Source organism: Myotis brandtii, unplaced genomic scaffold (genome assembly GCF_000412655.1).
Source record: "Myotis brandtii unplaced genomic scaffold, ASM41265v1 scaffold32, whole genome shotgun sequence".
Classification (NCBI taxonomy): domain Eukaryota; kingdom Metazoa; phylum Chordata; class Mammalia; order Chiroptera; family Vespertilionidae; genus Myotis; species Myotis brandtii.
In genome coordinates, this window is record NW_005362269.1 from 3,143,586 (window position 1) to 3,157,915 (window position 14,330).

At 42.5% G+C, this 14,330-nt stretch overlaps 1 long non-coding RNA gene across 2 annotated transcripts in view; it reads left to right on the plus strand.

Moving 5' to 3' along the window:
* The window catches only part of LOC106726822, a 146,420-nt gene extending 134,381 nt beyond the window's left edge, over positions 1–12,039 (plus strand). Inside the window, exons 3-4 of one of the 2 annotated variants that reach the window (XR_001362930.1) lie at positions 6,940–6,988; positions 11,791–12,039. This is a non-coding gene — a long non-coding RNA (uncharacterized LOC106726822). The remainder of the gene's footprint in view (positions 1–6,939; positions 6,989–11,790) is intronic. The other variant, XR_001362931.1, reaches the window with a different exon arrangement.
* Positions 12,040–14,330: the final 2,291 nt, after the last annotated feature.

Here is a 14,330-nt window from a genome sequence, read left to right on the forward strand (position 1 = left end):
TCATAGGAAGTGGCAGTGAGGATTGTGGCTAGCAATGCAGGCTCGGAGTCAGACTGCCTGGGTTGAAATTTCAGCTCTGATAGTCCTTCCTAGGTGACCTTGCAGAAGTTATCTGAACTTATTTTCCTCATCTTTACAATGGGTATAAGAACTGTGCCTGCCTCAAAAAAAGCTGTTACAAGGATGGTGTTCATTACTATAAAGGGCTGAAAAATATTACTTAGTAAATAATTTTTATAATAATACTGGAGACCCAGTGCATGGACTCGTGCGGGGCATGGCCTGTGGGTATCTGCCTGCTGTGGGAGCACACTGACCACCAGGGGGCAGCTCCTGTGTTGAGCATCTGCCCCCTGTGGTCAGTGCGCATCATAGGGACTGGTCGACTGGTTGTTCTGGTCGTTCTGCCATTCGGTCGCTGGGCTTTTACATATATATAGATTTCTAATAATTTACTATCATAGTTTTGTGTATACATTTCCTGAATACTGCCTTTTCCAGTTGAAAGGCATTTTAAAGATCTTAACGAATCATTCCCCTACCTCTGAAATCCTTTCTGATATTCCTAACAGTCACCTAGTTCTTCTTTGAACAACTCCTTGAAAGACTTTACTATATTGCAAAGCAACCTTCAATTTCTGTAGATTTGTGTTCCTATAAATTCCACCGCTTAACTCTAGAACAAAACAGTTACATTCCCTTTTCCAAACAACAAATGTGGCTTTCCTGGCAGCCCAAGGAACACTATTTCTAGTGCTGGTATCTCTACTATCACCCTCCAGTCAACTTTCATATTTGGAGTAATCTTGGATGCCACCTTCTCCATGCCATATGAGTCTATAAGTTTGTTTCAGTGATGAATGCGTGGACATGTTGAATGTGTGGGTTTGAGCTGATGCAAGTGAGCAGGTGAGGAGGGGCTCTGCCAGCATAAAGAGGTAGGTCTTTCAGACAATGCCGACTACGTGCGGGCAATGCAAGCACATTGACACAGTCTGTGGACATATTCTCATCTGGATTCCTCCTCCTCATTTGTACACTATCATCCAGGACATTAATGGGTTCCACTTGCTCAATCAGTAGTCGCTTGATGTGCAAGGCTGTGTTGAGTATGGGGGTGCAGACACCCTGTCCTCTTGGAGACTAGAATCATGGAAATGTCCAGTCTAGATTGCAGGGAATGCATATGTGAACTCATAATGGAGTTGGGGGATTTTGCAAGTATTGGTTTTTATCACAAAATTATTGAGTTTGTGTCAGGACTTTAGCATGCAGCCTATATTAATCGAGTACATGCTGTGTGCCTGTCATTGTTGGTGCTGAAATGAAAAAAGAAGCAAGGAGGAAATAGAACAAACTCAAGTCAATACAGAGGTGAAGAAAAGAGTCAACATGTGAAATCTTGAGGACTATTCTTCAGGTGTTGCTAATGCACAGGAGGAAAATACCTCACCTGTCAGGTGAGAATCCTCTCACCTGACTGAAAGGAGCACATGGCTAGGTGCCTTGTCCATCCCCAGCCTCCAGGAAGGTGAAAACCTGCTCATTCTTGATCTGAGGACTGTGTATCATTTTCATCAGGATCTCCGGAGACAGATTCTAGACTTCTGTGGCTGACTTACTGATTCTATCCTTTCTTCCTCCTTTCTATCTTCAATCTCTTCTGCCTCACTTAGGTCCCTTTTCTCCTATTTTGTCTGACAACCATCTAGACCAGCGGTTCTCAACCTGTGGGTCGCAACCCCTTTGGGGGCCGAACGACCCTTTCACAGGGGTCGCCTAATACCATCGGGAAACACATATATAATTACATATTGTTTTTGTGATTAATCACTATGCTTTAATTATGTTCAATTTGTAACAGTGAAAATACATCCTGCATATCAGATATTTATATTATGATTCATAACAGTAGCAAAATTACAGTTATGAAGTAGCAACGAAAATAATTTTATGGCTGGGGGTCACCACAACATGAGGGACTGTATTAAAGGTTCACGGCATTAGGAAGGTTGAGAACCACTGATCTAGACAATCTAATCAGCACACTTTTCCATTGTACAACTGCCAGCTAAAAAGGCTCTGACTGGGCTCCTGACACTACTTGCCTCTTTTATCAACCTTGGTACAAAAAGGTTGCCAATAAGAAAGCCCTGGGAATAACAGCCACCTGCTCATAGGCCCTGGAGCCCTTGATGAAACTCCATCTTTTCTCTCCCCAGAGGGAGGGAAGAATTGTTGCTTTTCTCTCTCAATTATTTTTCCAGCCTATTAAATTGATACAACTCCCATGTCTTTGTGAGAGGTGGGTGTCCTGTAGCTCATCTCCTAGAGACAGGGAACAGTGGTGCCAGAGGAGATGTTCTCCACGTCTGTCTCCCACCAGAGACAGGAAGATGCTGATGGGAAAGCTCGAAAGCTATAGCACTAGATGTCCTGGAGAGATGGCCGAGACAACGCAACAAGCGGAACCAGGATGTGTGCGCCATCAGGTTATATAAAATATGCAGCTTTAATCCTCTAAGCAGTTTATCTTTTCCTGCAGCTTAGTTTGCTGGGATAATTACTTTCCTGGGCAGTCCATGTCATGGATGAGGCAGAGTGTGTGCAAAATGCACAAATCTGATTGTGCCATAGGAAAATATGGCAGTGGGAGGCGTATTAACTCAAGGTTTGGACAAACATGCTGTAGTCAATTAATCCAATCTGGGAAGTCAGCTGCTCAAAATTTCTCTTTTGTTGTGAGCAAAACTGTTAAGCTTCATTTTGTCTCATAAAAACAGCTAATGGAGTTCTGTGTTGAATATTTTTCAAGCACCACAGAGGTTAAAGAACAACGATCTCTAGTGAGGGCATGTCTATGTCTGGGCTGAGATTTGACCCCAGATCTTTGCCCCTGAAATGAGCCCTCTGTACTTCCATGAAAACCCAGCACCTTTAACTGTGCACCAGGCCCCATTCCCTCCTGAAACATGTATCTCCCTTTCGCTGTTGGATCTTTCCCACCAGCATGCACAATACTGGTTTCCCCCACCTTGAAGAACCTCTGCTGACTTCATTTTCCCTTTCAGTTATTACCTCATTTTCCTGCTCTTCTTTATAGCATAACTATTTAAGAGACTTGTTAATGCTTCTTGCCTCCAATTTCTCTTTTCTAATTCTCTTCTGAACCCATTCTAATGAAGCTCTTATCCCACCACTCCGGACACTGTTCCTCTAATGGTCACCTGTACATTGCAGCATTTGACCACTATTACTCCCTCTTTCTTGCAACATTTTCTACATTTGGCTGCCAGAAATATATACTCTCCTGGTGTTCTTCCTTGTTCACTGCCCATTCCTTCACATTATCCTTGGCTGGTTTCTCTTCAATTCCCTGAATTTTTATGAAGTCATGGAAACTTATTCCTAGGGTGACTTCTCTTTTCTGTCTATGCTTACTCTCTTCTAGAGCTGACTCTAGAACAGCCGTGGGCAAACTACGGCCCGCGGGCTGGATCCGGCCCGTTTGAAATGAATAAAACTAAAAAAAAAAGACCGTACCCTTCTATGTAATGATGTTTACTTTGAATTTATATTAGTTCACACAAACACTCCATCCATGCTTTTGTTCCGGCCCTCCGGTCCAGTTTAAGAACCCATTGTGGCCCTCGAGTCAAAAAGTTTGCCCACCCCTGCTCTAGAATTTGTTCCTTCAGCATGAAACCCTCCCGATATATATTTTTTCTTTGAGTGCCGAATAGCCATTTCTAACTCAGCATAGCTCAAACTCATCTGCTGACATCTACCCTGCCCCCCAAATCTTTGCAAAATCTGCAATTATTTACATCTCAGTTGATGGCAACTCCATCCTTCCAATTGCTCAAGCCAAAACCATGAAGTCATCTTTGACTCCTTCATTTCTCCCATACTTCACCTCTACTCTTTCCAGAATTCTATTGGCTCCATCTTCAGTATATATTGACTCTCACTACTTACTCATCACCAGTGCTGGTCCTACCATTAGCAATGTCAGCAGCAGATTTTTACCTAAAATACTGCAAATGCCTCCTACACGTCTCCCTGCTTTCACCCTGCATCCCCGTCTCAATACACCTGTCATATGATACTTGAACATTTGCCAGTCAGATCCTGTCACTCCTCTGCTTAAAACCTTTTGATGGCTTCCCATCTAACTGAGAAAACAAAAAGTCCCTTTGAAAGGTCTACAGGGCTCTACATGACATGCCCCATTCCCCCTCCAAATCTCTGGTCTCATCTCTGAATCACTCTGAGATGTAATAGCTTCCTTGTTAGGTCTCCTTGCTGTTCTCTCTGCACACAATCCTCTTTCTCTGGATATCCATATGGTTTGCTCCCATTTCCTCCTTTAGGTCTTTGCTCACATGGTTCCATCTCAGTGATGCTATCTCTAACTATTTAAAACTGACCGCCCACATATCCATACAAAATTTATTCCCTGAGTTATTTTCTTCATACCACTGATTGTCCGTTAACATAACTCATCATTTATTTATGCTCTTGGCATTATGCCTGCTCTCCTAAACGAGGATAAGATGCCAGTTCCTTGAAAGCAGAGGTTTTGTCTGTTTCCTTCACTGCTATACCCCAGAGCTTAGGCCAGTGCTGGAAACACTGCTAAGTGACATTTGTTGGGTGACTGAATCTTAATAGTTGTTGTCACCAGAGATTGGTGGACATGACATCACAGTCGCAGATTCATCTTCTGAGTGGGTAGTGTGCTCCTGGATTAGGAACTGTAGGTGTAACCCCTGAAGTTATAACGTTTATGTTTACTTGTGAGATGCGTAGAGTGCAGAGGTTATGTGTGCATTGCTGAAGCCAGGAGAGTTGGGTATGGAGAATCCTACCTCTGGCACTTACTAGCTCTTTAAGTTTCTAAAATAGCTTGTGCCTCATTTTTTTCTCATCTGCAAAAACGAGGTAATAATATTACTACCTGAGCGGGTGATTCAACAAGTTAATATGTACAAAGTGCTTAGACCAGCACCCAATAAGTGGTATTAATTATAACAGTGGTAATGAGGATAAAGATAACAATCACATTTGTGTTCATCAAGAGGGATCAAAGATTATGGTCAAAGAGTGAAAACTTTCAGTTATAGGATGAATGAGTTCTGGGGACTTAAGGGACACCATGTGACTATAGTCACTGGTACTGTATTGTACACAGGGGAGTTGCTATGAGAGTAGAGCAGCGGTTCTCAACCTGTGGGTCGCGACCCCTTTGGTGGTCGAACAACCCTTTCACAGGGGTCGCCTAAGACCATCCTGCATATCAGATATTTACATTATGATTCATAACAGTAGCAACATTACAGTTATGAAGTAGCAATGAAAATAATTTTATGGTTGGGTCACAACATGAGGAACTGTATTTAAAGGGCCAGAAGGTTGAGAACCACTGGAGTAGAGCCTTAATTTTCTCACCATAACAACAACAACAAAATGGTAATTATTTGAAGTACAGACTGTGTTCACTAACCTTATGGTGGTAAACATTTCATAATACATACATGTATCAAATGATCATTTTGTACATTTTAAAAGTACACAGTGTTATATGTCCATTAGATATCTCAATAATACTGGGACCAAAAAAATCAAAGAGATACTGTGGATGATTCTGTGAAAAATCTTCCATTTCCAAATAAAGCAACTTAAAATGTATGCTATAGCCTATGAAATACATCTTAGTGACATTATATGGGGGAAAAATCTGCATCATAAAATGACTTGTGAGTATAGTGATGTTTATACCAACAATGAAGATTTATTGAGCACTTATCCATTACTAGGCACTGTTCTAAGCATGTGACATTGATATATACAGAATAATTAGGCTCATTTTTAAAGATGTGAAAACTGAGGACAGAGAAATTAACTAATTTGCCAAACTATAAAAAACAAAACTATTAAGTTGTTAAGCCAGAATACAAACCCAATGTATTTGCGTAGTGACTGTAAAAGAAAAATCTTCCGGGTATAAAGAAATGTATTCAAGTCACTACCCAAAAACGTCAGGTTACTGATAGCAAGCAGATCAGGTCACCAATGCAAAACATCATCTGTAGGCACTCTGGTCTATCTCCTCAGCTTTCCCACCATGGGAGCATTCAATGTGTGGTTATGGCACTGATGTTTTCTAACAATTGTGAGATGGGCTCTTGAATAATGTTTCCTCACTGCAAAGTAGTGACATTTAAAAATGATTTAAACAAATGATTAGTATGGACACAGGGTAATCACTGAAATTATGCCACTCTTACTATGACATGCTTTCTAAACAGGATGAGAAAGGAGGAGAGTTAGAGCTAGGATGTTGAGAATCACCCTTAACGGACAGCACCTATGCCACAACCACCTTAGGTGGGGAATGATGGCTGGCGCATCAGTAGTAATTGTGCTGATTACTGTAGCACTTACAAGGTGTCATCAGAGTTATATCGATTTTGAGGCCTCATCAAGGCCTGAGATACCCATGGGACACTGTCACTCACTGGAATAGCATATGTTATAGCAGGAGAGGTTGATACCTGCTAGACACCTGTACATTTAAAATGTACAGGTGGTGAGTGTCAATAATTATAAGAAATTGTATAGTTAAGGCTGCTCTCTGCATGCCAGAGGTTTGGTATTTAGTTGAAGAACTCTGGTCTCACATTCAGAGAATACACAAAAGAAGTGCTGATTGTAAGACCAGTTCAGACCAAGGAGAGCTCATAGCTGGGTGATGGTCAGTGAAGATATTGTTCTTGCTTGGGTCTTGTGCTAAGTCCAGACACAGGAATAGAAATATATTCTATTCTCCCAGGAGTCATTGGGAACCCATTTTCCTCCAGACCCTAATGCCCATGTGACTCTGGTTACCTCAGCTCCTGCCACCATCTAACTGAGCCCTTTGGGCTTCTCCCACAGACTCCTTCAACGTCTTCAAGAAATGTGGACTTCTGTTCAAGATGGCAGAGTGAGTAATCATTGTGATCACCACCTCCCACAAACACATCAACATTAAGAATGTTGTGGCAATTAAGAATCAGAGGGGTATCTTGGCAGCAGAGGTCCCCACACCGGATTCCTTAGGCAAGGGCACCAGTGCTGGGGAGAGGTTTCCACATGCCACCTGGCTGTGAAAACAAGTGGGGATTGCATCCAAGGAGATGAAGGCTTCAGGAGTCCCAGGTATTCCTCTTTAGGGGCCTGTGCACAGAATCACTTGTTTAAAAACTCAGCCCCTTTGGCTCCAGGATGAGGTCTGCAGGGGTAGCCCTCTCCTGGGATGGAAATGCTGGCAGGCACCATTGCTCCTTTGTTAAACGCTCCTCCCACTCAGCTGAGCTATTCAGTAACCTGGGTAACACCATTCACTCCACCCAACTCAGGTGCCTGACTGAACCTCTTCAAGTGGCTTTTCTTTGCAAGCACCCCCGCAGCTCATGAGGCAGACTTTCAAAGGTCCACAAACCCCAAACAAGAAGGGGCTGGCTTCAGCATGCCCTGTGCCTCTGGCTCAGCGGTCCCAGGCCTGCCTTGAGCAGTCTCAACTTGTATTGTCACTCCAGCAGGTAGCCCCCAAGCCTGGCATAGCTGTAGCCAGTGTCGGCTTGGAACCCAGCTTCAAGTAAGCAGCACAAGTGGGGGCTGAACTCAGCTCATATCATAGTGCCCACCAAGGGGTCCAAAGCCTGGTACTAGCGGCAGCTAGCCATGGTCCATAACACAGCCTCTCCCAAACATCTTCAAGCAGCAACCCACCACAGATTACTATGTAGCTCCCAGCAGGAGGTCCCAAGCCGAGCACAAATGGTGGCTGATCTTGGCCTGAACTGGAGGCCCTCCTAAGAGGCTGCAGAACCCAAATACCCGGAGGCCTGCTTCAGCCACACTAGAACACCACCCAGCTCCTCAGAGGACAGACTTGGCTGGCTCATTTCATTTTGTAAGCTGACTTTGTCATCCTGTGGATCCCACAGTGACCTACAGTCCCTGCTCTTAGTAAAGGAGAGTCCATTTTGCATTATCATTGTGAGCACCTAACTTCACCGGTGCCAGAGAAGTACATGGGAAGTGAAAGACAAAGGACAACAGCAAAAATGGCAGAGGAAAGATGTCAGAAGATCTCCTCCTCTATAGAAGTAGCAAATTGGTCAGAATCTCATTTCCAGAGTTCTGAAAAAGTTAAGTAGCATTGAAACCATAGGAATGTTTATTTTAAAACAACAGCTGAATCTAGGTAAGAGAGTGAGCATTATGGCATTTCCACTTGCCCTATTTGCACCACATCAGCCTTCAAAACCCACAGCCTGCAATCATGGTAAAAACTGATAGCGGCTGGAGGGAAAAGGATGAGATTGGAGCTCTTTCAAAACCCCATTAATAGAGAATTTATCATTGTTTGACCTGTTTGGTGATTTCCTGAGAGACCCCACTAACAAGGAGATCTTTATTTGATAGAAATGAAGCTCAGTATTTGAGGCAGTAGATAACAGTTGGGGCAAATAATAGGCTAACCAAAAAGCTTAATTAAAAGGAAATCTAGGGAATAAGTCCAAAGGGGGCTTTGCAAAGTGCTGATGTATTCCGCAGAATCTGGAAAGCCGTGCGCATGCACAGGGCTATGTAAACACTCAAGAAACACCTGGGAAGGCCTTGTAGCAGAAGCAGGAGGCTAAGCGAGGGTTGTTACCTGCATGGAAGAGCATTAAAGGTGTGCCCCAACATACACAGAGTTCCTCAGCAACAGCTGGGAGACTCATCGGGTCCAAGAACTTAAGGAAATCTCTATCCAAGCATTTAATCAAAGTGAGCAGAGGCTGCAGTGCCCACACAACAAAGAATTAATTCAGAAAAGTCACTAAAAAAATAAACAACAAACTCTGGGCAGGGAGAGAATCTGATTTCCAGAGTTTCCACATTTATTTTAAATGTCCAACTTGAAAGGAAAGACAAAACAAAACATGAGACAAACAGAGACATAAAAAACTATAGCCTGTATATTATGTTGAAGATAAAGTATTCAACAAAGACTGTCCTTGAGGAAGCCAAGACATTGGATATAGTTGAAGAAATGCTGCATAAAAATATATCTAAGAAGTTCAATAAACTCTTAGAAGGATAAACTCAGAGATATAAGCTCAGACACAATAACTGAACTGTCAAACATCTAAGAAAGAGAGATTCTTAAAAGCAGCAAAAGAGAAGAAACTGATCATTTACAAAGGATCTTCAATAACAATTACAGCTGATTTGTCACTAGAAACTGTGGAGAAGGCAGTGGGATGACAGCTTCAAAGTGCTAAGGAGACACGAATTCCATACCCAGAGAAACCATCCTCCAAGCATAAGAACTGTAGACATTTCAGATGAACAAAAACTGACAGAATTCATCACTTACTTCACCTATCCTGCAAGAAAGACTACATAGATCGTTTAGGCTGAAATGAAGGCACTCTAGAAAGTCACTCTAATCCACATAAATAAAAATACTGGTAAGGTAACTACATATATACGTATAACCCTCCTCCCCCTTGATAATTTATCTATTTGTTTGTAGCTCTTTTTTTCCTCTTATCTGATTGAAAAGAAAACTGCATAAAGCAATAATTATGTACCCATCAACATGAATGCATAATGTGTAGTTCTGTATAGAACTACTTTGTATGACAATAGCAGCACAAAGAACATGGTGAAGATATTTAGGAGCAAAATTTTTGTGTAGTATTGAAATAAAATTTGATTAATGTAAACTATTTTAAATTGACATGAAAATTATAACCCCTAAGGCAACCACTAAGAAAATAATTAAAAAACATAGTAAAAAAAATTATAAGGGGATGAAGATATACATTAGAAATATCTATTTAACACTATAAAGGCAGTAATGGAGGAGGAGGGACACATAAAAGACAAAATACCTATAAATATTATATAGGAAAATGGCATATATAAATTCTACCTTATCTGTAATCCCATTAAATTTGAATTTCTTAATTTCTCAAGTTAAGAGGCAGAGAATAGCAAAATGGTTTGAAAGGAACCTTAATCCAACTGAATGTTGTCTATCAGACACATACTTTATATTATCACCCATATAGGCCAAAAATAAAAGGATGTGAAAAGAAACAGTATGCAAACAGTGACTAAAAGAAAGCTGGGGTGACTATACTAATATCAGGCAAAACAGACTTTAAGACAAAAACTGTTACTAGAGATAAAGAACAATCTAATCTAATAAAAGAGAAACATGAAAATTGACCATACCTTCGCTACACCATCCAGCCATGCCCACCAGCCACACCCACCAGCCAATTAGGAGTGAATATGCAAATTAACCCAACTAAGATGGCGGTTAATTTGCATTCTAGGCACCAGTGGCCTGGGTTCGGGAAACATCATAGGGCACCCAGGTCACTCCGAGGTAGGCCCCGTGTGGTCCCTGAGCAGCCTAGGAAGGGCCTGGGCCAGGGGACTCCTGGGCAGGGCCTGAGCCTGCAATCAGAGCTGAGGGGGCCCCTGCCCAGGCCTAAGGCTCCCAGAGGCTTGAGGCCTGGGCAGGGGTGGAGCTGGCAATCGCAGGGGGCTGGGGATCCCCTGCCTAGGCTAACACCCCAGCCAGAGGCCTTAGGCCTGGGCAGGGGCTGAGCTGGGGATCGGTGTGAACTATAGAGGAAACACCTTTTCTGACCACTCATTGGCTAAGCTCCCTGTATGCCACTGGTAATATTCTTAGTAACTTGGGTAATAAGAATCCAGAAGGTCCGCTGCTGGAGGGCTAAGAAATGTCATATCCTGCCCTAGCCAGTTTGGCTCAGTAGATAATGCCTGGGCCTGCCCACCGCAGGGTCTGGGTTCAATTCTGACCAAGGGCATGTACCTAGGTTGCAGGCTCCTCTCTGGCCGGGGCCCAGGTCAGGGCTCATGCAGGAGGCAACCAATCAAAGTGTTCCTCTCACTTTGATGTTTCTGTCTTTCCCTTTCTCTTCCATATTCTCTAAAAATCAATGGAAACATATCCTCAGGTGAGGATAAAAAAAAATAATAAAGAAATGTCATATCCTATGAAAGACACATCTTGAAAATGCCTAAAGAAAGTTGTCATTTTTTCATGGTGAAGGGACTGGAGTCCATGTTGATGAAAAGACCTTGGTGGCTGCGGTGACTGGCAGTGGCTGCAGCAGCGGGGTGATGGGGCTGGTGCCTTCCCCTGATCAGCCTGGTGGCCTCCCACAAAGGGAGGCCAGACTGCAGCTTAGGCCGGGTGCCCCCTGATCACCCTGCTGGTTGCCCCACAGATTGGCCCTGATTGCCAGCTAGGGCTAGGGACCCTACCCGTGCATGAATTTCATGTACCGAAACTCTAGTATTTTATAATGATATAAAAAAAATTATCAAAAATATACAGGGAAGGCTATAAAATTCAACAATAATAGTTGTAGACTTTAATATATCCCAATTTAAGTAATAGATAAAACAAGATCAATAAGGAAATAGAAAATTTGAACCAAAAAACTAGACATAAAAGACATCTATAGAGCATTCCATCCAACAATGGTTAGAATAAATCTATTCCTCTCAAATACACCTGGAACATTCTCTAGAACTGACCTTATGTTAGGCTACAAAACATATTTCAATAAGTCTGAAATGACTTTGGGTGGTAAACACACATTGTTATATATAGATGAACTGCACACTTGAAACCTATATGAATTTATTAACCAATGTCATCCCAATAAATTTAATATTTTTTTTTCCTTCTCAACATCTAAGTCCCTTGAGTAGAATCCTCTTTTAACAACAACAAAACACACCTTGTGAGCAGCCACACTACAGTGAACAACAAAAGTTGAGCTGCTATGATTACAGTGGGGGCTGGGTCTGGTTGGAGCGAGAGGCTGCCCATCCTATGTGACCTTTCTCTTTCTTCTCTTCCTGCTTTACAGTGGCTCCTGAATACCTCAGCAGAACTCGTGGCCTCTCTGTGACATGACTGAATAAAAAGGAATGTACCAAAACTCAGAATGGCACGTTCGCTCTTGTAAGTGGGTTGGTTGTACAATGAGCTATTTCATTATTCCAACCCACAATACACAACCGCCTTTGAAGGCAACTCCTATTCTTAAAAAAATGGAAAGTTTAGAAACAAAAGGCATTGAGCTTAGGAAGGTACTCTTTCTTGTGATATAAATTTAAGTTGGGTAGCCGCCACTGATTTGAAAGTACCCATGGGGTTCAGGCCAAGCTTCGGAAGTTTATTTCCACACATAAACTAATATGGAAAGAAAGCTGCTATCACTCTGGAGCAGCGGATCCTGCAAATCGCACACCTGACAAAGCAATTTACATCTGCCGACCCCCTTCCTTCCCCTTGGAGCAGATAATGGGCTCTCCATTTACTAAGGTGGCAAGAGGCACTGGTTTTGGAATGAATTAGATTACCCTCTGAAATGTATATTACATTTTATCTCCTGCATCCTTACTGCATAAAAGGATTTAAATACCATTCTGTCTCACTAGCACGGCCAGCTGCTGACCATTCCTCCAGAATGAGTCCCTTTTCAGAGGTGACCATCACACAGCCCAGGAAGCTGTAAAGGCAGTCAGCTGGCCACCATGAACCGTGGCTCCTGGGTTTCCCATCGACTGCTCTCTCCTCTGCTCCACCTGACCACCCCCACCCGCTCTTGCCACCAGGCTGACACCATCTCAACACTGGCCCATCAGCCGCTCCAGAGAGGTGCTCAGAAAAATCATATTTGGTGCTGCTCAGTCTCACGAGTCAGAAAATCTGATTAGATTTCCATGCCTTCCAAATACAATACTGCATGTGGTTCACCAAGCAAATCACTGGGCACTTTTAATCAGTCATTTCAGGTGAAGTTCTGGGGGCCCTGGGCAGTGGCAGCCTTCCATGAAGGAGGCGTAGGAACCGCTCACGGAGAAGAAGCCAAGGCTGTGGGTGCATGCTTGAGGACAAAGCAAGAACAATTTCAGAGTGCTTTACAATTTACAAAGCAAACTCATTCTTACTCATTTCAGGCTGACCAATGAAGTACCACAAAAATGAATATGCTCCTGAAATCCATTTTTCAGTTAAAAAAATGTGTTCACAAACATAGTCGCTAACCCTATTCCATGCAGTCATTGACAAGACTCGCAGCAGGGATTTTATGATCCCAAATCTGGTGGTGTTGGCATTTTTCTGCACAATGCTGACACCCACCACTGCCGCTCACGCAGCAGCTAGTACTTGGTGAAGTACTATGTGCCAGGGGCTCTGCACAATGCTTTTCCTGCATTATCCTCACAGGCACCCGCCCTGGGAGATGGATACTGACAGGTCAGAGGAGCTCAGGGAGATTGCTGTGTGTCTAAGTTTGCCTGTCTCCAAGCTAACAAAGCAGTCTTACACTCTGATGCTTAGCCCTCTTTACCTGTACAACAAAACCTTCCTGAACCTCAGGGAAATTAGCTTGACTCACACATGGGCTTCCTCAGAATTTGCAAGTTCACTATTACTACAATGCTTAACTTTCCATTCCTGACGCTAATGTTTTCAGACCTAATTTCTTTCTAAACCTAAGACTTCTGAACACGTGTACCTTTCAATATTTGTGGATCACATTTTGTTTTCTATACTGATCAGGAAGCCTGCCCGAGCAAATATTATGTCCTAGTCCAAATAGCTCCAATTAAAGCAGAAGCCCTTAGTTAAACAAACTGGAAAACAGGCTCAAAATACGTATCTTTGGGGTTAAATCCACCAAAAACTATATTGTGGATTAATTTGTGTCTACAACGGGAGAAAAAGGGTTATTGCTGAATTTAACAAGTATTTTACATTTCTCAATTTCAGGGACCATTTAGGAAAATAGGACAATGCAGGAAATATTTGTTTTTAAAAGTAGCCCAAGAGAGAACATACCAAGGCTAAGTATTAATTTGTTATTGTCATTCAGAATATACAGTCTTGGTGCCATAGCATGGAAGATCTGTAAGAAAGAGCTGGGCAATCTCATGTAACAGGTGAGGACACTGAATCTTGGAAATGCTAAATGACTCACTCAGGGTCACACGATTGCATATCTAGCACATTGGTCCTAGGTTCAATCCCATCTCCAATGAGATTGAAGCACTGTAGGAATACACAGATGACAGATATTAATGTAAGGCTGAATAGTCTGAGAAAACCCGCCTAATTTTTTCATTTATTTTTATTTACTATGTTTCTTCGAGGTAGGGGGAATGATGGGTCTTTTCAATTTTGCAAATTGTACCACCCAGGGTATTAAAACACTGTAGTAAATAGT